Source organism: Acinonyx jubatus, chromosome C1 (assembly GCF_027475565.1).
Source record: "Acinonyx jubatus isolate Ajub_Pintada_27869175 chromosome C1, VMU_Ajub_asm_v1.0, whole genome shotgun sequence".
Taxonomy (NCBI): domain Eukaryota; kingdom Metazoa; phylum Chordata; class Mammalia; order Carnivora; family Felidae; genus Acinonyx; species Acinonyx jubatus.
In genome coordinates, this window is record NC_069381.1 from 157,303,240 (window position 1) to 157,330,964 (window position 27,725).

General features: G+C 37.9%; 1 long non-coding RNA gene across 1 annotated transcript in view; it reads right to left on the reverse strand.

Moving 5' to 3' along the window:
* LOC128314062 (uncharacterized) overlaps positions 1-11,061 on the reverse strand; it is a 263,838-nt gene extending 252,777 nt beyond the window's left edge. Inside the window, exon 1 of the long non-coding RNA XR_008295433.1 lies at positions 11,020-11,061. This is a non-coding gene — a long non-coding RNA (uncharacterized LOC128314062). The remainder of the gene's footprint in view (positions 1-11,019) is intronic.
* Positions 11,062-27,725: the final 16,664 nt, after the last annotated feature.

The following is a 27,725-nucleotide window of genomic DNA, read 5'->3' on the forward strand; positions in this document are numbered from 1 at the left end:
TCCTTTATCAACATCAGTGTGGTCTAAAGGTGAAGGATTTGGAACCAGGAGATAGACGATTTCAATTCCAGCACCAGCTCTTTTTATAACTGCTTATGTGACCTTGGAAAAGCAATTTAAGTCCTCTGTTCTTCTAGCATGTAGTTTCCCAACTGTAATAAATATTATAAATCCATTCTGTCCTCATCACTTTTATCATCAAAAAACATTTATCAAATGCCCACTTGGTGATGGCACCTTGCATGGTGAGGCAGGTAGTCAAGGCCCCTGTTAGTTTCTACGGCAGAGCATTTGAGCCTCCTGTGAGCATTTGTTCACAAAGTTTTCCTGCTTTTGGGGGGAATAAGAGAAAAACACACAGTAAAAAACCATTTTTTCCAGAAAAAATAGCCAAATTTATTTAGTGTTTTAAAAGATCTATCTTTTATTTTAAGATACACAAGGGTGCCTGGGTGGCTCAGTTGGTTAAACATCTGACTCATGATTTCAGCTCAGGTCATGATCTCATGGTTCATGAAATTGAGCCCCACATCGGGCTCTGTGCTGATGGCATGGAGCCTGCTTGAGATTCTCTCTCTCCTTCTCTCCCTGCCTCTGCCCCACTCAGGTTCATTCTCTCTCTCTCAAAAATAAATCAATAAACTTGAAAAAAGATTATACCTAATATTTTATTTTGGTGTAAAAATGACACTTCTTTTATGAAATTATGGTCATAGCAGATGCTACTTTCTAAAATTGTACTCAGCGAAATGAAAAATTTTCACTTTAAAAAATTTTTTTATTCCAAAAGATTTTGCTAATGGTTGAATTCCAAGTCTAAGCTCTGGACTGGACCATATCCCTCTTGAGAAAGGGTTTGCATCCTGCCTCCAGCAGCCATCATCCTCTTTCAGACTCTGTGGTTGTGGTTTTAGAACATTCTAAGCTGGTGGTCTGTGAGCAAACCAGGGCCTCATGTCAGCACTGTAGTGTCCATGTGGTATGGGTAAGTCCTTTAATCCTTTTGCGCCTCAGGCTCCTTATCTGTAAAATGGGGTCAAGAGAGGTGTTGGGGAGGGAAAAATTTCTTCCTTCCCTCTTAGTTCTTTTGGCTGTTGAATACTTAAAATGACATAAGACAGATTAGCAGGAGTAAAGCAAATTTAATTACATACTTCCCAAGAATCCACATAAACATGAGAGATTCCAAAGACAGGCAAAACAAGGTATATAAGTCATCTCAAACTAAGGAGAAGGGGGTAGGGGTCTGGGACTTCAAAAGGAAGAAATGCAATTCACAGGAAGAGGAAAAAGAGTAAATAATTGGTAAATGTTCGCTGGACTATATGGACACAAGAGGACACAGGAATTTGTATGAAAAAATTTTGTTAAATTCCTCTCTACCACACCTAGTTCATATTATACTGTCGCATATATGGTGATAGCTTCCTTATGGGAGCAGATCCTCCCTCTAAACCTTTTAGGCAGCTACGGGAAGGTTAAAGGTTCTTCTTGAGCCTTGTTTTTCTTAAAAATAATCAGCCTAAAATAAGCCATATGCCAAAGAGATATATTTTTGGGGTGGTAAATTTTGCTTCCCTGTAGTGGTCACTTTTTATCCTAATGAGTGACAAAGACTTTCTCCTTGACCTAATTCTATTCTGGCTCCTCTAAACTCTCAAGGCCCTGACCTTGGGCTCTGTCCTTGAGCCATTAGTCCAGTTTTAGCAAGAATCCTGTTGGGTCAATTTAATGGAAAATCCTCCCCCACCCCCTTGATATCTGATCAAATTCTTCATTTCACTCCTTCCATATCTTATCGCTCTGGCCTGCCTTCAGCAAGAATCTTGTTCAGTCAGTCTAGCAAGAATCCCATTAGCTTTGATGTTTTATCTTAGTAATTTTCCATATGCTGATCCCCACTCTGCTCTTTGGCTATAAATCTCCACTTGTCCTTGTATTCAGAGTTGAGCCAGATTTTTATTCCCTGTTATAAACCCCATTGTGGTAGTCTCCTGGAGTAAAATCTTCCTTTTAGCAAGTGTCATGAATATATATATTTTTTAATTTTTTTAAAAATGTTTTTGATTTATTTTTGAGACAGAGAGAGACAGAGCATGAACGGGGAGGGGCAGAGAGAGAGGGAGACACGGAACCGGAAGCAGGCTCCAGGCTCTGAGCCATCAGCCGAGAGCCCGACTCGAGGCTAGAACTCACGGACCGCGAGATCGTGACCTGAGCCGAAGCCGGACGCCCAACCGACTGAGCCACCCAGGCGCCCCATGAATATATTTTTTTAACATGGGCATTACATGTGCACATGCATATCTCTCTATGCCCCATTCCCTAGACAGTAGGTGTAGCATATTTCTTCACCCCTTTCGCTCTCCCTTGATAGAGCACATCTGGGTGCCAGGTGAATGAAATTAATGCTGCTCTAACAATGGTTCTCACACTGGAGTGGGCATCAGAATAAACTCCAGCACTTTGTGATCACACATTGCCCCTGATTCGGTAGGTCTGGGATTGGACTTGAAAATTTGCATTTCTGTTAAATGCAAATGATCAAATGCAGCTGCTGCTGGTGGTCCTGGAACCATACTTAAAGAACTATCATGGGAAGGGTGCCTGGGTGGCTCAGTTGCCTGCTTCAGATTCTCTGTCTCCCTCTCTCTGCTCCTCTCCTGATTGTGCTCTCTCTTTCAAAAATAAATAAACATTAAAAAAAAAAAGAACGAATGTAGGAGAAGAACTTTGAATCCACAAGAATATAGTAATCCACCAAGTCAGTCATTCACAAACTGCACTCACTTATAATATATTACTTTCTACATTTTTGGCTCGACTGCTGAGTTAGCGACCTCTCAAGGACCTTCCATCTAAAAAATTTTATGATGTTTAAGTGAAGCAAGACAATGAGTTCAATAATTGATGCCTGGCTCCTGCTACAATCATATCCTCTTTCATTTCTTCCCGGGATCCCCTCCACCCCACCCACCTGAAGACTCTAGCACTTAGTGTCCTAGGGACCAGGGGTGGCACAGTGTGGTTTAGTTTCCTGCATGAATACAGAACAGTGTGCTCTCCTACAAGTCTCGTCAGTCGTGATGAGAATCTTTTATTCACCTCAGGCATCTCTTGAAGGAGATCAGATCTACATTCTGACTTTTCTGGGGCTAGAGGGAGGTCATTCCAGGCCCAGCAAATGTTGCAATTTGCTTTTAAGAATGTCCAAGGCAGGTACCACAGTGAGGTATTGCCCTCAGGTCATCCTAAAGGAAACAAAGGAATCCCAAAGGAAACAAAGAAAATTTAAATTATATGTATGTAGGCTTTCCTAACAGTGATGTATTTTCTGTGGAAACATTTCAATCAATTGTTCTTCAGAGGCTGACTGTCCAAAAGAAAGGAGAAATGCTTCTCCAGGACGGTCAGAAGTCTATCGGCTTTATGGTCTGCAAGCAGTCAGGAATGATCACTTGGCAGCATTGGGAGTGAGGAGTACATTGGGTCCCTGCCCCTCACTCCAGGTCCAGTTTCTCTTAGAAGGAAGCTCTGATAGGTGCATTCATACAGTGGAATGCTTTATTTCCCCAGGCCTTTTTACAACATACCCAGCACCACACCTTTCTAGTGGGAATTAATGATAAGAATAGTCAGTTCGGTGTACCTGACTGGCTCAGTCAGTAGAGCATGGGACTGTTGATCCTGGGGTTATAAATTTGAGCCCCATGCTGGGTGTAGAGATTACTTAAAAATAAAACCATCAGGGGCGCCTGGGTGACTCAGTTGATTGAGTGTCTGACTCTGGATTTCAGCTCGGTTCATGGTCCCACGACCTTGGGATTAAACCCTACTCGGGCTCTGCATTGGGAGTGGAGTCTGCTTAAGAGTCTCTCTCTCCCTCTCTCTCTGTCCCTCCCCCACTCTGATGCATTCTCTTTCAAATAAATATAATAAAAGAAAAGAAAAGAAAAAATAAAACCTATAAAAAAATAAGAATAGTCAATGTATGGTTGCTTATTTTTAATACAAAAAGCTAATATGTGTCAAGTTATCGTAAGGACTTGCCTTGCATTAATTCATCTAATCCTTACAATAGTCCCATAAATACTATTACTATTTCCATTTTTCAGACAAATAAACTAAGTCACAAGGAATTAATTAATTTGTCCAAGGTCACATGTTAGTAAGAAGTAAAAATCGAATTAAAACCAACTCTGGCCTCAGAGTTGCATTCTATGCTGCCTTTTTTTTTTTTTTTCCCAAACAGGGAACAACAACCTTCTAAAATAATTAAATCCATAGTTCAAATGTTTTATTGAACCATTTGATAATAAGAATCTGTTATGGGTTGAATTGTGCCCCGCCCCACCCCTGCCAAAAAGATATGCTGAGGTCTTAACCCTCGGTATTCCAGGATGTGAACTTCTTTAGAAACAGGGTAATGGCAGATATAATTAGTTCCTTCATACTGAAGTAGAGTGGACCCTTAATCCAATATGAGTAGTGTCCTTTTAAGAAGGCCATGTCAAGACAGAGACACACAGAGATAACACCAAGCGACTACAGAGGTAGATAGTGGGGTCAGGCAGTTACAAGCCAAGGAATGCCAAAGACTATCACAAACCATCAGAAGCCAGGAAGAGGCAAGACAGGATTCTCCTTTAGAGTTCCGAGGGAATGTGGCCTTGCCCTGACACCCGGCTTTTTAACATCTAACCTCCAGAACTATGGAGACAAACATTTATTATTTTAAGACACCCAGCTTTGGGTAGCTTGTTATGGCAGCCCTAGGAAACTAATCCAGAATGGATGCATTTGTTTTCTCCATTTTCCCCATGTCTCCCTCCTAACTTTCACAGGAATGTTACAGAAGAGCAGATCCACTCGGTAGGACAAAAGGCAAACATCTGAGTTGTTCATTCATTCAGAGCCTGCCTGGCATGATTCCCAGTGCATTGTAGGTGCTTAATAAATGTTTGTTGATTGAATTCTTCTAACATTTACTAAAGGACCACTCTTTGCCACAATTACCTAGAAATGGCACACCAAGTTTTAAAAATCAAGAATAGGCAGTGAATTCCATTCCTCCTTTCAAATCCACCAATGATTTAATAAACATTAGCCACCAAAGTGTCTTCCAACCATGCCCAACACAAGTAAAAATGCCTGTGTTAAGATTTTGTTTCTGGGCCCTCTTGTTCCACTGATCTATTTTTGAGCAATGCTTCACCTCTTTTCCATTTTCTTGCCCCCCTCTGGTGGACGTGCTAATAAACGGAGAAAGGTATGAAAAGCAGACAGCAGGAGGGAGAAGTACAACCCCAAACTTGATCATGAGGGCTTGGATAATTGAGAGGACACCACTGTCAGACTGTAGAAAAAGCCCTCTGAACACGTTTTAGACATTAATATCTAACGAAAGCTTATAAAGGTACTTTAAAAAAGGTTTGTCCAAAGACAAAGAATGAAATGATTTTTCTGAAAGTAAATTTATTAAAGATGTTGAGAGCAAAAGAAAAGTATATGTAATATGGTCTCATTTTTATAAAACAATGACAAAAATCCCTATGTATATATGCATGTATAAAACTGCTTATGTACATACAGGGTATCGCTGTTTCAAGGCACTGTCAATGGAAAAAGCTGGGTTTTCTGGTAGTTTTTAAAAATAAAGCATCCTAATTTATAAACTTACAAGACATTCACCCACTCATTCACACTTCCCCTTCCCCAGTAGTGTCCTGTGAGTACTTATGGGTTTCCCTTGGTGGGGTCCCACATCCTGGAGCCCCAAGGAAATAAATTGCCTGGTAATCTATAGAGCATGTTGGAACATACAGCGAGAATAAGAAATAAGCTTTTGTTATTATAGGCCATTGAAACTTGGGGTCATTTGTTGCAACCACAGAATCTAACCTAATCTGTTATAGTAATTATGCACAAGGCACTGGGCTAGGTACAAGCAGTCATTTTCATATAAGTGGCAAGAAATCCTAGAAAATTAATATCTTGTTCACTTTCACATAAATCAGTAAGATATCAACAGAGCAGAAGACCTATTAGAGATTTAAAACTGGCCACATTTTCTAGAAGGCATCTGGTATTTGATTCGGATACAATGAGGGTCAGTCTCTATACAACAGAGGTTAAAACCCCAAGAGAAACAGAGTAACAAGGGTATGTTTTCCATATAAAAGTCACTTCACTAGAATATGAGGACTCCATGTCACTGTACAGATTTATGAAGAAAACAGAATTCTTAATAGAGCCTTGGGCATCTGCTCCTATCATGGAGGGAAAGCACTCCCAGAAGCAAGTAGACAACATTTGCCTAGAACCTGCTATTATTACACTCTGTGCATATGGTAGCTAAAAACTCATTAGTTCTATAATTCTGGCTGAAGTTGGCAAGCCACCTCCAGAAATATTTCATAGAAGCAAAGTGACAGATGGCAATTTCCTTTGTTATAGGATGAGCTGGTTAGGATAGTGGTCACACACAAGTCATCTAGATAAGAGTGAACGACTCTTATGTAAAGGAATTTACCTGCAACTTCCGATAAGTCAATCTTCATAAAGTTGGCCTCATTTTTCTCATCCAGGAATACATTATTGGTCATACTTACAGAATTTCTCTCAAATAGGTTAGAAAATATATTTCATTCGACATGGTGACATAGATCTATAATTACTTAGGGATTTTGTTTGTTTTTTAAAATTTTTAAAAAATTAATTTATTTATTTTGAGAAAGCCAGAGAGAGCAAGCAGGGGAGGGGCACAGAGAGAGAAAGAGAGAGAACCCCAAGCAGGCCTTGCACTGTCAGCTCAGATCCCGATGCGGGACTTGAACTCATGAACCATGAGATCATGACCTGAGCGAAAACAAGATTCGGATGCTCAACTGACTAAGCCAGTCAGGTGTCCCTATAATTATTTTGTAGCAGCAGAAAACCAGAGGGTAGTCATTTTGTCCTAATTTTCCTCTACACCTGCAGATCCTTCTGTAAAGGACTGTTTGTTTTCTTCTCCCACATACCACCCCCATCCTCTTTCTTTTAGTAAAAATGTACAATACTTTGAGGGTCCCTACCAACCCTCCATGTGCTTCAGGTAGAGCTGATCCCCACTCCCATCCCCAGGCTCTAAGTGATGAGTGTATGACCCAAACCTGGCCAGTCAGAATACTTTATCTCTTGCCCTCATAATTCATTGAGATGGACATGTGATCCAGCTTGGACCAATGAGAGTCTTATTCCAGTTTTGTGCTAGAACTCTTAAGATAGAATGCAAGCCTGAAGTTGTTTTTGGAATCTTGGCTGCCACTTCAGGAGAGCCTGTCAGACAATGCAGACCTACTGAGGAAAGCAGAACCAAGAGATTCCTGGCTTCATTTTTTGTGTACATGGATCCAAATAATCTTGAAGCCACCATGCCTTAGACTGTTTCATTTACATGAGTCAGTAAATCTCCTTTTATGGTTTAAGCCAGTGGATTTTTTTTTTCATTTGCCACCATAAGAGTTGTGACTAATGCTCTCACTATCACAGGACAAAGAGCCAGAAAAAAATACTATAGTCTTCCTTGGTCTTTTCTCTATGACCTAGTCATTGAACCAGAAACACAAAACAAATAATAAAATTTCAAATAAAATTTCTTCCCAATATAGTACATTTTCCCAAAGAATCTCAAAGCCATTTACAAACCTTGGAGAATAATACCCTGGAGTATACAAGGCACCTTGGAAGAACACGTAACTCTTGTTAGTAGAGTTATGAATAACATTGACCTTTTCCTGAGAATAGTATACACCAAAAACTGCACAAGCCATTTTGTAACTTTACCTTATTTAATATTAACAACTATTTTATTAGTTGTGATATTTATTATTTACATATTTATTATGCCCAAATTATAGATGAGGGAGTTGAAATCCTCAGGTGATTTAGCTTATAAGTGACCTCTCCTGCATTTAAGCTCATATCTTTCTGACCCAAAGTCTGTGCTCTTCTAAGAAACATTGCTTGTGTCTTTTCTTATGTCTATATTGACCTCTGTCTCAATACCTCCCTTCTTACCCCTTTTGACTGGCCTTCATCCTTCTGAGGTCCTAGCTGTATAGGCCAGAAGCAGACACATGACCTGGGCAAGGTAATTATATCTATTCCCTTGAGAATTTAAATATGAGACACAGAAGGAAGTTCTACTCAGTGGTAGATTTTTGAGCTGAAATAGCATATGTGTTACTTGTAAGACACACTTTTCCAGCTTAAGGAAAAATATGGTCTTAAATCTTTCATTTTTCCAAAGAGTTACTTAAATTCTCACATGTTCTTTCCCAACATCCCCTCTGTGGGGACTTCCCCCAAGACTCTTAGGGGCTTTCTTGGTACAAAAGGATCCACCCATCAAACCTCAAAAATAATGAACTTGAAATCTGATTATATCACTGCTAGTATTAGTCCTGTTTCTGCCCTTAGTTGTTTGCATAACTAAGTTGGAGGGGGCAGCATTAAAAGAATTACTTTCATAGTAATGAAACTGCTCCTGGTTCAGTTAATTGTTTCCACCTGAGAATACAGACAACTCTAAATGTTTTCTAAATTGTACCTCAACAGGTATCCGGTGCCATCTTGGATCAGAAGCATGATGAGTTAGCTAGTGGAGGAAGTCGATTGATGAGCTAGAGAGAGAAAGAGGCTTTCTGACTGTACATAAAGCTGTCCATTCTACAGTGCAAAAGGCTTTGATATTCTTCTTGCCTTTCCTTAGGTTCCACCCTAAGTTAGTAAAGTGCCACCTCTGTTTAGTAGTTCATGTTGCAGGTCAAATTTGTGTTCTAGGAAAATGCAACTTAACAGTACTAAAGGCTGATAAAGGCTGATTGTTTTTATAATAATTAATGTGAAAAATTAATGTATGCTTCCAAAAGCTCACCATCCAACTCTTTATCCATTAGCTGACACAAAACACATTAGCACTTCATTGATTTGCATACATAATAGAGAAATAATAAAAGACTTTGTGTAATCATTCTCAAAAATGTTGGTTCTGGGCTTGATGCAAGAATTTTTAAATTATTCTATGGAGAACACCAAAATCAAGGACTATAAAAACTTTTTTGGTCAAATGGCTGGAATCAGGCAAAGGAGAAATGAAGCAGAGGACTGACTTTATTCTTCACTATCAAGTCTGCAAGTATATCTGGAGTCAGAAGCAGCTGAGAGACATGAAAGAGCATTTTATCATAGGCTCAGTGGACCTCCCCTTCCTGTATATATAGCAAATATACACTTTTAAATGATGAGTTATTTGTACTATATAGAAAAATACAGAGAATAATACCCATAAACCTTCAAGTGACATATTTTGACTTTTTACACTAGTACATTAATTTCCTAGGGCTGCCATAACACATTACCACAAACTTGATGGCTTAAAACAACAAAAATTTATTCTGTCAAAGTTCTAGTTGCCAGAAGTCCAAAATCAAGATGTCACCATGATTGATTCCTTCTGGAGGTTTTGAGGAAGAATCGTCTCCATCCCTCTCTCCTAGCTTCTGGTGGCTGCCAGCAATGCTTGGCATTCCTCTGTGTATTTTTTCCCCTTCTCTCCTCTTTGGAAGGATAGTTGTCATTGATTTAGGACCCACCCTGATTCAGGATGATCTCATCTGTAGATCCTTAACTTAATTACATCTGCAAAGACTCTTTTACCAAATAGGGTGATATTCACAGGCTTTTGATGGAACATATTCTTATGGAGGCCACCATTCAACCCTTCTATTTTGCTTCATCCCCAGATGTAACAGCTATCCTAAACATCACTGCCATGTACATTCTAGTATTTTTACTACCTTCGTATGCACAAAGAATATGCAGTTGTTTATATAGACACTACCTTTATTAGACTAAAAGATTTCTGTAAATGATATCACACAGTACATTTTCTTTTGCAACTTGTTTTTTTCACTTAACCTTAATATTTTAAGATTTATTTATGCTGATACATGTAGTTTGATTTATCTATTTTGACTATGGTATGAATATCCCACAATTTATTTATCCAGTCTTCAGTTCAAAGAGATTTAGTCTTTTATGATTTGGGGTATTATAAACTTTATGGCCATGATCATCCCAGGATGTATCTTCCTATCCTTCAAAAAATTTTTTTCTTTTTAACGTTTATTTATTTTTGAGACAGAGAATGAGCAGGGGAGGGGCAGAGAGAGAGGGAGACACAGAATCTGAAGCAGGCTCCAGGTTCTGAGCTGTCAGCACAAAGTCCGATGTGGGGCTTAAACCCACAAACTGTGAGATCATGACCTGAGCCAAAGTTGGATGGCTTAACTGACTGAGCTATCCAGGCGCCCCTTTTCCTACCCTTATATATATATATATACCCGTGTGAGAATTTTTTTTAGGGTGAATACCCTGAAGTGGAACCAATAGTTCCCCCCCCCCCATTTATATTTCTATTCCGTTGAAGAGAATAGGTAAATATTAAGTGTTGTTTCTTAAAGGTTTGCTAACATTAGGTTATAAACTGTCTGGGCCTCATTCTGTTTGGGGGATAGATTTTTTTTTCACTATAGTTCAATTTCTTTAATGATTATAAGTATACTAAAATTTTTAAATTTCCTTTTTTAGTTGACTTCAGTCATTTACATTTGTCTAGAAAATTATCCAATTTATGATTTCAAATATTTGGCCTTAAGGTTGTTTATAACAACATGAAATTGTGGTTTTATAAGGTCAAAAGTTTGAATATTGGCAATTTTATATGACTTGACTAATTTCTTGTGGCTTTAAAATTTTCTTCTTTCTCTGCAATTATAAGCTCTATTCACTCTTTTTTTTTTTAATTTTTTTTTCAACGTTTATTTATTTTTTTTGGGACAGAGAGGGACAGAGCATGAACGGGGGAGGGGCAGAGAAAGAGGGAGACACAGAATCGGAAACAGGCTCCAGGCTCCGAGCCATCAGCCCAGAGCCTGACGCGGGGCTCGAACTCCCGGACCGCGAGATTGTGACCTGGCTGAAGTCGGACCCTTAACCGACTGCGCCACCCAGGCGCCCCTAGCTCTATTCACTCTTAATAACATTATTGTACCCTTGGATATTTTTAGTGTTATCACTAAACATTATTCTATTAGTCTTTCAAAATACAATTTTTTCATTTTTTATTTTATGAATTCTACTTTTTAAAAAATTTCTTCTTGAGACCTTTGAATTTACTCTGCTTCTCTTTTTCCAACTTATTGAACTGAACATGGAGTCAAAGATTTTAATATTTCTGTTATCTTATACACATATATTTAAGGCTATACTCTCCCAGGTGTACCCAAATTTTAATAAGTAATAGTTTCATTGTCATTTAGTTCTACATATTTTTTTATTCCTATCTTAATTTTTTTGTTGAAAAGTAAGTTATTTTAAAATGTACTTTTTATTTACCATAATACATGAGGCTTCTGTTCATTCATTATTTACCATCTTTTTAACAATTCACTTTGAATTTTATTACAGTTTTTTCATGGAAAATATATCCATTTTTGGGGATTTCTCTTCTTTTATGGCCTAATATATGATTTGTTTTTGAAAGAGTTTATGTGTGTTTGAAAATAATGGGCATATTATAATTTTGATGATAGAGTACTGTTTTTGTATGAAGCTGATAATTTTGTGGTTCAAGTCTTCTAGAGGCTTACTGATTTTTTTGACTATTTGACTTATTAGTTTTGGATAGATGTATTAAAATTTTCCACTATGATTTCAGATTTGTAGAATTTTCTTGTGATCCTGTTCGTTTTTACTACTTATATTTTGGCTTGGTTATCAGGTATATATGAAAATGGTAGTTACTTTCTCTTAGTGCTTTTACAACATTCATTGCTTTTGCCTCTGATCTCTATTGTGTTGTCTATCCAATTGCTGATTCAGTGTCAGCAACCTGTCTTTCCATCCTCCTTGTTTTTAAAGATGTTTCCCCTTGTCTTTAATGTTCTAATATTCCATCATGATGTTTCTAGGTAGATTCCTATTTGGAAATCTTATAGGGTCCCAAGGTCACTCAGCACTTATACCCTAGGGCCAATATCCTGGTTTGGTCTTACCCTGAGCAACTGGCAACTTTTGGATCTTACTACTCTAGCTTTGAGTTTTTGCTTCATTTCCAGACTTAATTGTTTTCTTCTCACACTTTTTTTTTAATTTTATGTTTTTAATTTACATCCAAAAGTAGTTCGCGTGTAGTGCACGCGAAGATTCCTTAATGCCCCTTACCCATTTAGCCCATCCCCCTTCCCATAATCCCTCCAGTAACCCTCTGTTTGTTCTCCATGTTTATGAGTCTCTTATGTTTTGTCCCCCTCCCTGTTTTTATATTATTTTCGCTTCCCTTCCCTTATGTTCATCCGTTCTGCATCTTAAAGTCCTCATATGAGTGAAGTCATATGATATTTGTCTTTCTCTGACTAATTTCGCTTAGTATAATACCCTCTAGTTCCATCCACGTCGTTGCAAATGGCAAGATTTCATTCTTTTTGATTGCTGAGTGATACTCCATTGTACATATATATATACCACATCTTCTTTATCCATTCATCCATCGATAGACTTTTGGGCTCTTTCCATACTTTGGCTATTGTTGATATTGCTACTATAAACATGGGGTGCATGTGTCCCTTCAGAACAGCACAGCTGTATCCCTTAGATAAATACCTAGTAGGTCATAGGGTAGTTCTATTTTTAATTTTTTGAGGAACCTCCATACTGTTTTCCAGAGTGTCTGCACCAGTTTGCATTCCCACCAGCAGTGCAAGAGATCCTCTTTCTCTGCATCCTTGCCAACATCTGTTGTTGCCTGAGCTGTTAATGCTAGCCATTCTGACAGGTGTAAGGTTTTGATTTGTATTTCCCTGATGATGAGTGATGTTAAGCATTTTTTCATGTGTCGGTTGGCCATCTGGATGTCTTCTTTGGAGACATCATGTCTTTTGCCCATTTCTTCACTGGATTATTTGTTTTTTGGGTGTTGAGTTTGATAAGTTCTTTATAGATTTTGGATAGTAACCCTTTATCTGATATGTCATTTGCAAATATCTTCTCCCATTCTGTCAGATGCCTTTTAGTTTTGCTGATTGTTTCCTTCGCTGTGCAGAAGCTTTTTATCTTGATGAGGTCCCAGTAGTTCATTTTCTCACACTTTTTTCTTTATTCATTTCTTCCATTAAAAGACAACTTAGTAATATTTCTCTCCAGCATTTCTATGTGTTTCTAGTGGAAAGAGGTGCTTCATCAGCTGTTGTCAATATTGATGAATCTGGAATCATCTTTACTCTTATGTGAGATCATGAAGAAGCAATGAAGAGTCAGCTGCTTTCCACTGAGAACTTGGCATTGAGAATCAAGAAAATAGTATTCTCTTTCACACAAAATCCCCATCTGACTTAATATCACTGTAATTTAAAAATATAGACAAAAATGCCTAAAAGTAAGTAGTGCTATTGTGAAAGAACATGTTATTATTCACATTTTACAGAGGAGGAACTGAGGCTCAGAAGTTAGGTAACTTGGGGTACCTGGCTGGCTCATTTGGTAGAATGTGTGACTCTTGATCCTGAGTCTGAGTCCCACACTGGGTGCAGAGATTATTTAAAAAAAAATCTTGGGGAGCACCTGGGTGGCTCAGTCGGTTGAGCATCGGACTTCGGCTCAGGTCATGATCTCACAGCTCATGAGTTCGAGCCCCGTGTCGGGCTCTGTGCTGACAGCTCAAAGCCTGGAGCCTGCTTCAGATTCTGTGTCTCCCTCTCGCTCTGCCCCTAACCCACTAACATTCTGTCTCTGTCTCTCTCAAAAATAAATAAACATTAAAAAAAATTTTAAATAAAATCTTGGGGTGCCTGGGTGGCTCAGTCAGTTAAGTGTCTGACTCTTGATTTTGGCTCAGGTTATGATCTCACGGTTCATGAGTTTGAGCTCTGCAACAGGCTCTGTGCTGACAGTGCAGAGCCTGCTTGGGATTCTCTCTCTTCCTCTCTCTCTACCCCTCCCCCACTCACGTGTGTGTGCACTCTCTCTCTCTCAAAATACATAACCTTTAAAAACTAAAACTAAAAATAAAATCTTAAAAAAGTAAAAGAAGTTAAGTAACTTACCCAAAATTACAAAGACTATAATTGAAAGAAGTGAGATTTTAAGTTACGATTCTGAGACCAAAGCACCTACTTTCCCTGCTATGCTACTTCCCAGGAAATTGTAATCTTTATAACAGGAAGAGACGTGTTTAAAAGGTGAAAACTAAAGAATCAGAATACATTTAAGGGCTAAAACGTGTAGTATAGAGAATCAGAATACATTAAAGGGCTAAAACGTGTAGTATAGAGAAAACTATAAAACGAAGATATCAGTGCAGGGTGTGTGTATATATATATATATATAATTTATATATTTATATATTATATATTAAATATATATATTTATACATTAAATATATAATAAATATTGATATATCTATATATTTATTTATATATTATTTATATACATATATATTTATTCCTTTTGAGAGAAACCAAATAGCTGCATGTCAGTTGAATGCATTCCTCACAGATAGATTTACCTGTTGAGTATGTTTGGACGAGTTCACTAGATGGCATTCCAAATGAGAGAATGCCCACGTGGACTGTGAAGGCATAATGGTTTTCCAACATCTATGACTGTCTCTCTGGCAAATGACATTGCTTTGAAAGGTGAATTTTTTTCTTTGTCTTTTGAAGCCTATGTCCATTTTTAAAGAGAAGCACATCTGCCTTATATTGATTGGATCTGTGTAGATATCAAATTGTGTGTGGCAGTTAACCCAATGATAGTGGGTGATTCTGAAAGCAGAGATACTCTAGCTGATTACCCCTAATATTCTCATTCTTATTTCTTCATAAGACAAAGGGATATGATTTTGCAAGTAAATATGATATTTCCTGATGTAAAGTTGATGATAAATGATGTCCTGGATTTTAATTCTAATGGTTTTTGGCTGTATATAATAGAAAACCCAACTAAAAGTGGCTTAAACAGTAAGGATTTAATTTTTCCATGTAGGCATTCTGGAGATAGAGTGGTTGGTTAATTTAAGAGTCCAGTAGTGCCATCACAGACTTTTTCCATGAAAAACATGGCTCTTTCCATGTTTTCTTGTTCCCATCTCCAATGTGTTCGGTTTTGCCCTCGTGTTTTTCTTATCAGGGTTCCAAGATGGCTGCCTCATCTCCAGACATCTTTCCCTCATACAGCAATGTTGAGAGATCAAAAGTGGCAGTTTTCCCTCATAATCACAGAAAAGTCTCTCCCAGATGCTGTCACAGAAAATTTTCTTTCAAGTGTTGTTTGCTAGTATTACCTCATACATTCATTCCAGAACAATCAATGGCAAGAAAAGTGGAATTTCCACAATGAATCTTCCTAATGGTGACTTACTCTTTGGAGCTAGAGAAGGGCTCCTTCACTGAGCACATGGCTATGATAAGGGTGAACCAAATCACAGTTCTGTTGGTAAGTAATATGGGATGAACTGGCTGTTGATAGGCAACTAACAGTATTTGTAACACTTAAGTCCTGTTAGACAAGGGAAATGTGCTAACAATTATTAGCTTGGTCAATTGTTTGAAGGAGGAGGAGTATCACTATTTAACTACCAAAGTGCTATGAATGACATTTTGGTTTTGGCCACAAATATTTTATCTTTTTTAGTTCATGAAGCTTGAGCCTATATCTTAAAATAGTACTTAGTTTTTTCTGCTCAAAAAGCATCCCCACATCTTTTTTTTTTGAAAATCAAAATTTTCACCACTCCAAACAAATGAATCTTTTGCATTGCTAATCACTATACCTCCTTCCCTAACCATAGAGCTGAGCATCTGATTCAGGATGGTCAAATATATTCATCTCTCTGGCCACAGTGATTGGTCTGTGATGGGCGCATGGCCCAGACTAGGTCAAGTGTCCTTCTAAAGATTTATCTAACTGGAGATGAAAGAAAATAATCATTTTTTGAGAGTTGGGGTAGGATTCAAACAGAATTATAAAGCCTACACACAAATGCAGCCATAATTCTGGATGCATAGTTGTAGCTGGCCTGAAACAATGAGAGAATATGCAGAAGAAAAAGGGGAAAAAAAAAAAAACAGAAGCAAGATATGGAATGGAGAAAGGGAGAAAGAAAGGACAGAGACAGATATATGGTAGCATTTAATTCCTTGAACCCCTCATTTCTGCCCCTTTTAAGAGTTGGTGATTTGAACCAATGAATTCTTTTTTGTTTAAGCTAATTTGAATTAGATTTCTCTTAATTGCAACAAGAAGAGTCCTGATTAAACAGAGTCTTTAATTACCTAAAGTATAGTTAGTTAAACTACAGTTGAGGAGGATCCATTGTACAATAGAGGAACTGTATCCGTCAAGATTCAATCAGGAGGTAGATGCCAAATAGTAATTTGAACAGAGGAAGTTTAATATAAAGAAATATTAACCATAACAGAGAATCAGAATAATGAGGGAATGGATAGTAAGAAGTAAAGGGAACTCTAAGTAATACAGGAATAAAGGCTACAATGGAACAGCCCCTACCCTACTACGGCTGAAATAGAGTAACTGTGGAAGCATCTCCCAGGCTTTCTAGGTTTAGAGCCAGACCTTGTTGGAGTGGGAGGGACAGGCAGCTCACTGGAAGGCAGAGAAGTCTCTGTAGTGCTATGTTAGTGCAACTTCCTGGAAATACACCCTGCTAAGAAAAGCTGTAAAGGAAGAGGTATCTCGCTGGAAGCATTCCACTACAGAACCACATGAGTGGGGTGGGGTATTGCTGACACCTGACCCTGCAGTGGTCTAGTTCTGGAGAAAACTCCCGTATTGCTGGTTGCCAGAGTTACCACCTATATATACTCCAGGAGCCTGCTGCAAGGCACAGAGGGACTAGGAGGGAAAACAACTTTTTCCTGCAGTGTCTCTCCAGCAGTCCCTGCTGTGAAACCTTGATATTGTGTCAATTGGCAAAAGAAAAAATATTTAAAATAGTTAAATATCAAAAATATCAGAACCTGATAGGAATTTTTTTAAGGTTTTCTCCCATAAGCTAAATTGAAACCATGTACCCAGAGAGAAAACCTGAAGCCTTTATGGAAGAATTTGCTAAAACATTTCAAAGACAAATAGCTCTAAATACAGAACACAGAAGTCTTTTGATTTCCATCTTAGTTGGAAATCGTCTCTCTGATACAAAGAAGCAAATTGAGGATAATGTAATCAGATGGGTGGATCAACCTGTGATGTGATTTAAATCGAAACCCAATTCCTGGAGGAACAGAAAGCAACTATCCTCAACTTACAAATCTTTGCAAAACCAACAGTTCAGCTGCAGACATAATTTAAAGTCTACCTATCTTCTTTACCAATGCCAAAACCTCTGCCACTTATCTCAAAAGGCTTGCGAGTATGGTAAAAATTCTGGCCTTAGGAAACAAAAATCCTTCCTCAAGGAACTGGCTTTCTTTCCCTGTGCCTTTGAGATGTGAATGTTCTGCCTGGTCTTCTCCAGTAACTGTTATCTAGGTCATCTCTTTGAAATACCAACTTCAGAGAGATAATTCTTATTAGAAGAAAAACAACAGGGGAAGGTTATATAAATGAAGAATCTGAAGATTCTTCATATAATAGAAAAAGTTTTAGCCATCAGAGCAGGTTAATTTATTCTCACTGTTCTTTTTTTTTTTTTTTTAATTTCTTTAATGTTTATTGATCTTTAAGAGATGGACAAACAGAGAGTGAGTGGGGAAAAGGCAGAGAAAGAGAGGGAGATACAGAATCCTAAGCAGGCTCCAGGCTCTGAGCTGTCAGCACAGAGCCTCATGTGGGGCTCGAATCCACCAGCTGTGAGATCATGACCTGAGCTGAAGTCGGACGCCCAACTGACTGAGCCACCCAGACGCCCCCTAACTGTTCTTTTTTTAAGCTAATGAGTTTTGCATGATCATACATGTCTTATGGCTAGAACTTCAAAATGAAAACTATAAGGTCTCTGTTTTTATGTGTGTGTTTACATGTATCTCTATATAAGTGTTGTAAGTGTGTGGGATTTTCTACTAGGGATTGTATTGTTAAAATTAATTTGTAAAAGAGTTCTATTTAATTGGCTTAAAGAAAACTAAGCACTTATATAATTGAATATTCATAAAATTCTCAAAAATATAATAGAAAGTCACCCAAATGCTTTTCAGGTTCATGTGATATTGGAAATATTTGGCATTAAGGCTAATTTAAATTTGATGGGGGGTGCCTGGGTGGTTTAGCTGGTTCAGTGTCCGACTCTTGGTTTTGGCTCAGGTCATGATCTTGAGGTTCGTGGGTTTGAACCCTGCATCAGGCTCTGTGCTGGCAGGGCAGAGCCTGCTTGGGATTCTCTCTCTTCCTCTGTATTTGCCCCTCCCCTGATTGCTCTCTCTTTCTCTCAAAGTAAATAAATAAAGTTAAAAAATTGTGTTTTTAATTTGTTGGTTTAATTAAAATAGAAATGTCTTTAGAATCACTAACATTGAATGTAATGCAGACAAACAATGTTTATCCTACCTGGAATTTACAAGTCAAATAAGTTCATGTTATCCCTTTTACGAAATTTGACAGCAAGAAAAACAACTTGGTCTTTATGATAGGTGTACTTTTAAAAAGTTCCCAAATCTTTTTGTAACCTAAAACTTTAAAGTTTTCTAAGTTAAATTAAATGACAGAGAGCTATTAAATATCTACATAATTTCCAAATAAGATAAAATACTGAAACCTTAATTACGGAACATAGGTTTTCTATTTTGGTTTTCTTCCACAGAGAAAACTAAAAATAATGTGTATTAGGAAACATGTCTAATATATGAATACTGGAAAAGGTACTATGAGAAAGTATGCATTTTTAAAATTATAAAAAGAATGTACAAGTCTGCCAATCCACAGACAGCTAATGTAAGAGCTAGCTCACAGTTGTTTTCTTCTTAATTTCCACTAGAAAATAAAGTTTTTAGGGGTTAAAAATTCTAGGATATGCAACTAAGGCTACTAGAAGTATTAGGGTAAATATCTCTATATGTGCAAGGATGTGTGTTTTCAGTAAATGAAGGGATGAGAAACGGAGACGTGTTTTGCCAAGGGGAAAAATGTAAATTTGTCCTAAAGTAAAACTGGTTATTTCAGAACAGGAAAGAGAAGAATAAAATACAAAATGGTATAGAAAATTGGGAACAGAGAGAATTTTACCTTGTGTAGCCAAGTTGGATAAAACTGGAATTTTTATTATAAGGGCTTAAAATATAAGCTTTAATATTAATAGTGTACTTATACAAAACTAAAACTTGATTTTCTTTCTTCCTCCCTCCCTCCCTCCCTACCTCCCTCTTTCTTTCTTCTTCCCTCCCTCCCTTCTTATCTCCCTCTTTCTTTCTTCTTTCTTTCTAGATTTTATTTTTAAGTAATCTCTATGCCCAATGTGGGGCTTGAACTCACAACCCTCAGATCAAGAATTGCATGCTGCTCCAACTGAGCCAGCCAGATCCCCCTAAAACTTGATTTTCTTTAATCTGCTAAAAGGATTGGGGGTTTTTTCTGTTTTGTTTTTTTGTTTTTTGTTTTTCTGACTACTGAGCTGTTCCTAATAAGAGATTGTGAAAGGTTTTTCTTTGCCTTTTAAGTAATTTGCCTAGAAAACAAAGATTTTGTGTTTTGTCAAATAATTTCCTATACTTTATCAGGTCTGATGTGTTTTGCTCACAACTATGTAACCTTCTTTATTTGCCTTTGAAACCTTTTATTGTCACTTTGGTCAAATAGATGATTAAATATTGTTTCATAATGATTTGCAATCCTAATTAGTCATATGTCCAAAACCTTTTGATATTTTGGACAAAGTTCCCAAATTCAAATTCTAAATGAAGTCTTTTTGACCTCAAACTAAATGGGATTTTAAAGAGGGTCCTGGAACATCTCAAAAGATGTGTTCTCCATCTTTATAAAAGAGAGGTGTTTGGGTGCCTGGGTGGCTCAGTCGATTAAGTGCCAGACTCTTGATTTCGGCTCAGGTAATGATCTCATGGTCATGAGATTGAGCCCTGTGTTGGGCTCTGTGCTCCGTGCTGGGTGTGTAGCCTACTTAAGATTCTCTCTCTCTTGCCCTTTGCCCTTCCATCTCTCCTGCTCATGAATGCAGTTTCTCTCTCCAAAAGCAAAAAGAGAGAGAGGTGCTAAACAAACTGGCCTAGTTGATATGTTAAATTACATAAAAAGCACTGTCAATTAAGTAATGCTAACCTTTAGATTATATTTGTGTAGATATATAAGTGTCCCAGAAATTGTATGAAATTCTAGAAATCTGATATGTCCTGGTATAATGTTTTTAGCCATAATTTTAGTAGTATCTTGTAATGTTTTATGACACAGAAATAACCAAATGCCTCTGTCAATTGTGTTATAATGAACTCTAATCAGATCTTTAACTGTGACCATTTTTAAATCTTTGTCATTTACAGAAGCTACTTGTTTTAGTGTGATGTTTTTGCAGATGTGTTTCATCTTCAGATAGATTCATAGAAAGGACTCTGACAAATTACACACTTCTTATAATTTTAAGATCATACCACTGAGCTGAATAAGAAGTTATAGAACTCTAAGGGAAAACTTGATTCATAAAACTGCCAACGGAGAACAAGAGTTAATAACATGGGATTGAATGAATTGATGAAGATGATTGTAATTTGTTATGACTTTTTGTTTGACGCACCACTGGTCCTTTAATGTTTTGTTTTTCCAGATTTCAGGAAACGTTTTTCTCTTTCTCTTAACCTGTCTGTGACCTACAGCAATTTGATAAAGTATACCTTTGTGAACAAAAATGAAACATTTACTTTTTCTCCACACCTGATCCCTCCAGAATTTGGAAACTAAGATCTTAATGAGTATTCCTATTTTTCATGTCAATATAGTTATTTGCATAAATCAATAAGAATCTGTTCTTCTTGTAATGGGACACAGTTGGAAACATGGGTTATATTACTAAGGCTTTGAATGGAATGTCATATTTGAAAATGATGTACATAAAATCAGATATGACCAAACGATTTAAATAAACTAAGGTTGACTTTATGGAGTCAATAAAGCCTCTTGGTAAAACATCCTGGTATCTTGCTTAGAGGGTTCCTGACAGCTTTACCAGGTGAGTAAGAAAGGTCACTTCCTGGGGCACCTGGGTGGCTCAGTCAATTAAGCGTCCAACTCTTGATTTCAGCTCAGGTAATGATCTCACAGTTCATGAGCTTGAGCCCTGCAAGGGGATCTGAGCTAACAGTGCAAAGTCTGCTTGGGATTCTCTCTTTCTCTCTCCCTCTCTCTCTGCCCCTCCCCCACTCATGCTATCTCTCTCTCTCAAAATAAACAAATTAATTTTAAAAAAAAAGAAAAGAAAAGGAAGGTCACTTCCTGACAGATACAAGAACCCCAGGATATTTAGGAGATCTTGGCAAGAGAGGAATTCACTCAAACTATAGGTATTGCAGGCAAAATCTGATAACAAGTCTGTGGCTTGGCTTCCTAGCCTCAAGAGGATTTTAAAAGACCAATTTTGAGACTCCTTACAAAAAGTTCCAGCAAAGCATATTTAAAAGAATCTATATGGGAGTGCCTGGCTGGCTTAGTTGGTAGAGCATGTGATTCTTGATCTTAGGGTCGTGAGTTCAAGCCCCATGTTGGGTATAGAGACTACTTAAAAACAAATAAATAAGTCTATACGGCCAATCACTATTCTTGTTGCACTGACTTAAATAACCAGGACAAGTTTATTTTGTAAACAAATGTGTCCTAATTTGGCTATCTCTGGTAGAAATGAGGGTGGTTTTAGAGGGAATAATTATGTTTCAGTAGAAACTATAATATATACTTGTGGATACCAGATTTTAGTTCTGTTAATTGTCTTTGAGGTTTTGTTTTCTGCATGTAAAATGGACTGGATCCTAACTTTTAGTTTCCTCAAATATCTAGCTACATTTCTCCAAACTGTTTGCAATTTTCCCCTATCCTTCCAATTTGGAATTACTACAAACAATGACGGCCTTTGAATCTCCTGGGACAGGACTGTATCAGGTGTCTTCACTAGCCAGATAGCAGCCAACTTCAGGGACTTGAACCTTGGGTACACATCTCACAGCTAAAAAAAGCTCCACCCAACATCTAGTCCTGTGCAGACACTGGAGAACTCTGAATCACATTGACTAGGAAGAGAAGTAAGTGACATCAATGTAGCCCGCTTCTACACAGGGTGCTGGGGCAAGACTTTATACCCTAACTAAACATAAACCATCTCTTCTTCTCTTTCCTCCCTTTACTCTGGCATTGGCCTGGAAAGATAATACCATCATCTGTATCTCCCAGACCATTGCTAAGGGAGGTAACCCCCAGACTGCTGGATTTGTCTTCAGAAACTCTGATCTTTCCATTAACAATGTCACCTTAGTGGGAGTGATTTGTGCCCTGACAGGATTTATCTTTGCCTGTGGTGGTTATCATTCTCCTCGGGCCTGTAAATGACTAGGTGGCTGGCGCATAAGTGGGCAATGCCTCCTAGGTAACCTAACTGTGCTCCTAACTATTCACACACAAAGACAGTTCTTTTGTCAAGTCCCCTGAATTGACACTGTCAGGTTAGAAAAGACCTAGCAGGAAACCCTCATGATTCAGGACTTACCTCCTTTGCCAGGGCCCTGTATCTTTTGTTAAGAACAAATGTATATGAGGCAATGATCAGGAACCCCTCCTTAACTTTTGAAGATAGCGCAGAATCTGCTACTAAAGTAATAGCTGCCCGATAAAAATCCTCAGACTCTCTGCCCAAAGTTGTTCCGGATGATAGGATAAGCCTTGATTGTCTTTTAGCCAAGAAGAGGGTGTCTGTGATGTGATCAGCACTACTTTCCACTGCTGGATTAACACTTCTGGGGAAGTTGAGCCTCAGTTGTATAAGATCACTGAGCAAGCCACATGGCTTAAAAAGGTGACTCTTCCAACAAGGTCTTTCTTTGACCTATTTGATTTTTCTTTAAAGATTATTTTTATTTTTAAGTAATCTCTACACCCAATGTGGGGCTCAAACTTAAAACCCTGAGATCAAGAGTCTCATGCTTCACTGACTGAGCCAGCCAGGCGTCCCTGACTCATTTGAGTTTTGATTGATTTGAGTCTTGGGACCATGACTTTGAAGTATCCTCTAGACATTGTGAATTATCCTGCTTATAATAATCATAGTAGATCCTCTGGTAAGCTGTATTTTCTCAGAAGTTTTAAATGTATGTTTGCAGCTGCTAACCACCAAGCAAATGATCTCCCTAAGACTGGAACATCAGAAAAGAAATGAAGAGAACCCCTAACTTAAAACAAAAACAAAAACAAGTGAATGTGAAGTCATGACCTGTGAACACCACACAGAGTATCAGCAAAAACTGCAAAAACTTCAGAGTGGTAGCTGGGAGTAGTGCTGATGCCTTAAATTTTGATCACATCTCTCAATTAAGCTGAGAGTCTGATGAAAAGGGAGTAATTATTTAAAAAAAGACAACAGGTCCAAAATGGAGTCACTGGTGCTAAGCTCGCCCCATCAACAAACCAAGACTTAATATCTAACCTAATTGCAGTTTCAGCCTCTCCTAGGAATAATCTTAACTTGGAATTACCTGGTCAGCACTGGTGAAGTAATTTACCTGATAGACTGCTTTCTTCCCCCCAAAGGAAGGTGACCTTGACTGAAATAATCCACTGTTTGCTACAGTAACTTCCTTGCCCTGTCTTCTTCTGCATATAAAAGTCTATAGGAATTTTGTACAACTCCTTGGAACTCCTTTCTATCTGCTAGATGGGAAATTGATAACTTGTGAACTGTTGAATAAAACAATTAGATCTTCAAATTTACTCAGTTGAATCTTTTTTTTTTTTTTTTTCTTTAACACTATGTAATGGACAGAGTGCAGGATCTGGAGTTGGGTAGACTGAGTTTGAATCTTCATTTGGCCTTTTACTAGCTATGCAGGATACTTAACCATGCCCTTCCCTATTTCTTTCATCTATAAACTGATGATAATAGTATCTCCCTAAATGGTTGGTATGAGGATTGAGGGAGTTGATATGCTCAATTGCTTAGAACAATTCCATGCCTCATAGTAAGTAGTGTGGGGGAGGAAAAAGAATTTTTGCTCTACCCTTCCAGATTCTGGGCTGAGACATCCCAGTGATAAAAAGTCAGATTAACAGGAGAAAAACAAACAAAAGTTTAATAACACACGTACTCCCCGTAAACATGGGAGAGAGACTCAAGAAAACTGAGTAACTCTCTGAAGTGGCCCAGGCCATCACCTTAAATACCATCTTCAGCTGAAGAAGAAAGAAAGATGATGGAGTTGAGGAGCCACTTATGGGAGGTGACCAGGAAGGCACAGTAAACAAGGGTACGGTTGCTCTGCAGATTTGTCCCCGTGCCGTCTCCACTGATAAGAGTTTCTTGAGATTTGGTCATTCGCCTCTTGCTACTACAGCAAGGAAGACACCCTTACAAATGGAGAGTTCCTTGTACATGTAAATGTCTTTTACAAAAGGGTGACTTCTACTTGGTTTTTAGAGCTTCTCCCATATCCATTAAAAAAAAAAAAAAAAAAGAGCTTAAAATAATCAATATGCCAAAGAGACGTATTTGGGGGTGACAAAATTCTGCTTCCCTTCAGTAGCAGTTATTATTAAAATGAGACCCTGGAAAATACAACCACCAGAGGTTATAAAAGAAGACAAGTCTAAATTATTTGCAAACTCAAACCCTCATGGGCTCTTGACACTTTCCTCTACCAAAAGAGTGGGTAAAACAAAGAGAGGCTAGAGGAGAGAGGAGAGACAGGCAGATAAAGAGACAGAGAGATACTCTAGGCCCCATTCATCAAGTGTCTTGTCATTCCCTCAGTAACCAAGTGGCCAGTTTCTGCTCTATTTTCCCATGCTCCTGATTAGGCTCTACTTGACTGAAGAACCCATGATTCTTCAATTTCTATAATGAAGGCTGGGTCAGTGGCAACAGGAGTCGCTATCCTCTTTGGCTGACATTTTCTTAGAGGAGGAAGATGCTCTGTTCTGATTTTACTATGTAACAGATGATTGATACAGTGAACAGTCATTGTGTGAATTTAAATTATGCCCTCCATCCTGACCCTAAACAAGGATTTGCAAAAGATCCTCTCTTCAAATTGCTATGGTCAGAAGTGCTCTCTCTGTGAGGCTTTTCCTTCTATTCATGGACACCAAAATGCAGCAGTGGGACTGGCTCTAGGAAGAGAGATTAGAAAAGAGGGGGCCTATGGTGGCGGGGGCAGGGCCTATCTGCAGATTGAAATAAGGAAGGGACTTGCAGAACAAAGACCCAAGGGTAGAAGTGAAGGGCAGGTTTTGGCTGAATATAAGGTAAAATTTCCAAATAGTGTTACTCTAAAACAAGATAGGCTACTGTACTAAGTAGTGACTTCTCCAAAGTAGACAGGTTCAAGCACAAGTAATAGACATTGTAAAACAGTTTCTTACTTTGGTGGGAAGAATGGATGAGGTGACCTCTAGACTGTCTATGAGTCCATGGCACTTGATGGGACAAAGGGACCGTTATCCTCTAACATCAGTCTTACAGAAAGCTGCTTGATGATGTTTATCAACTCAAAGGCTCCAGCATTAACCGATTCTTTTTTGGGTATCTGACTGACCAGCCATCATCAAGGCTTTCATAATTTAATCTTCTCAGCCACCCAGTATCAATTATTATGGTGCTTTTATAAAGGAAGCAACTGAGGCTCTGAGGATTTAGGTTGCCTATATTAAATCAAATCCAGTCTTGTCTTTGAAGATTTTTTTTCTTAAACACTTTACTAAACTGAAACACTGATTACAAATTTGTAAGCATATTTCAGATGCTCTACAAAATCAAGCAAACTTAAAGGTAGTCAAGCAGATTTAGATACAAATCATTGTTACTAACTACAGCATTAACAGCCACTCCTTAACAAAATCTTGATTTTTTCTTCCGCTTTTCAGAAAAGCTTCCTTTCCCCCTCCACCCTCAGTTTTAAAGTTTCCAGGCCTATGGCATGCTATGAATGAATCACTATTTACAAGTCATAGTAGACGTTACAGGGTGTCTCCTTTTGTGTATGTTAATTCAGAATTTTGAATAGTAAGTTTTCCATGTCTTTAATGACATCACTGTTGCTCTTATGTCTTCTTTCCTTACCCCTTCTTGTTCCTGTTTAGAAAAAAAAAATCATGTTCTTATAGGCGAGGAAAATGTTTCCCTTCTACACTTCTAGGTTCTGTGGCTGGTCTAAGAATTAAGTTGACATAAAACAGATTAACAGAAGGGGAAAATTTTTCTTAATTATGGGCATGGGAGCTTCACAAAGATCTGCGACTCAGCAGGCAGCCAGGTGACTGAGACTTGTATACCAAAGGAAGCTCAGCTAAAGAGAAGGGTTTGGGTTTTCTAGGTGCCTGGTAAATAACAGATACCTTGTTATGCAGATAATTCTCTCTGGTGAAGCAAGTTCTCTCTGGTAGTAGCTCACTCCCTTGGTCCAGGTACCCTTTCTAGTGGAACTTTCTTTTATAAATGTAGATCTATCCAACAAATGGGGAATATTTTACCTACTTTTAGGCAAAGAGGGAGATAAAAAGCTTCTCCTGAGACTTCTGGGTCTTGATTCCCTTCTGCTCAAAATAATCCATATTCCAGAGTGGTATATTTTGGGATGGCATGTTCTGAACACCTTCACTCTCCTTGTTTTTTTTTTCTTCTACCACTGTCCAAAGTGTGTCTAACCAGTTTGTTTCCTTTAAACCAGGAAAAATTTACTCTAGTAACCAAGGTACTAATTCACTTAATTAACTTCCTCTTCTATTACTTCTCAATTAGCTTAAGTAACTTCTTTGCTAAATCCTACAATCTGACAATCTGCTGTTGCCAACCTGCATCTTCAAAGAGACTTTTTTGCCCAATAAAAATACTTTAAACACTTCTTAACAGAATAGAACCATTTAAAAATAAGTTATGCATGATAAAGGTATAGGGGTGGGTCCATACACCTCACTTGATTTATCTCCTTAAAAATGATGCTATCAATAAAAATGATGTAAGCTGAATCTGATTTTCCCCTTGGAAGCCATAGGAAGGCGATGAAGCATCTGACGAAGGGCCTGGAGCCTATGATTTAATGAATGCTAGGAATTCATTAAAATGAAAGAAGTGAGAAACTGGAAGGAATTTTAAAAATCAACCAGAGACTCCATCTCTTCTATTTTACAAATATAGAATAGCAACCTTATACTCCACAGTCCATAAATCATATATTTAATGCTGAATAGTGTATACTTTTCAAAAATATATGTAATCCAAATACTAATTCATCACACACAACTTCCATTTTCATGATAAGAACATACGAATACACTATAAAAAGTCTTTTTTAATATTTTTCATAATTTGTTCCTTATTTTTACTGTGGCAAAGCAAAAATGGAAGGATCATTACACCTTGAGCCAAGAAACTGTAAACAATTTCTAGGGATTTTGAGAAAGCTTCTTGGGAAGGTAACTTTGGGGAATATTTGGGGGAGAGTTTTGGGTACATGGTTTAGGAAAGTTTGTTT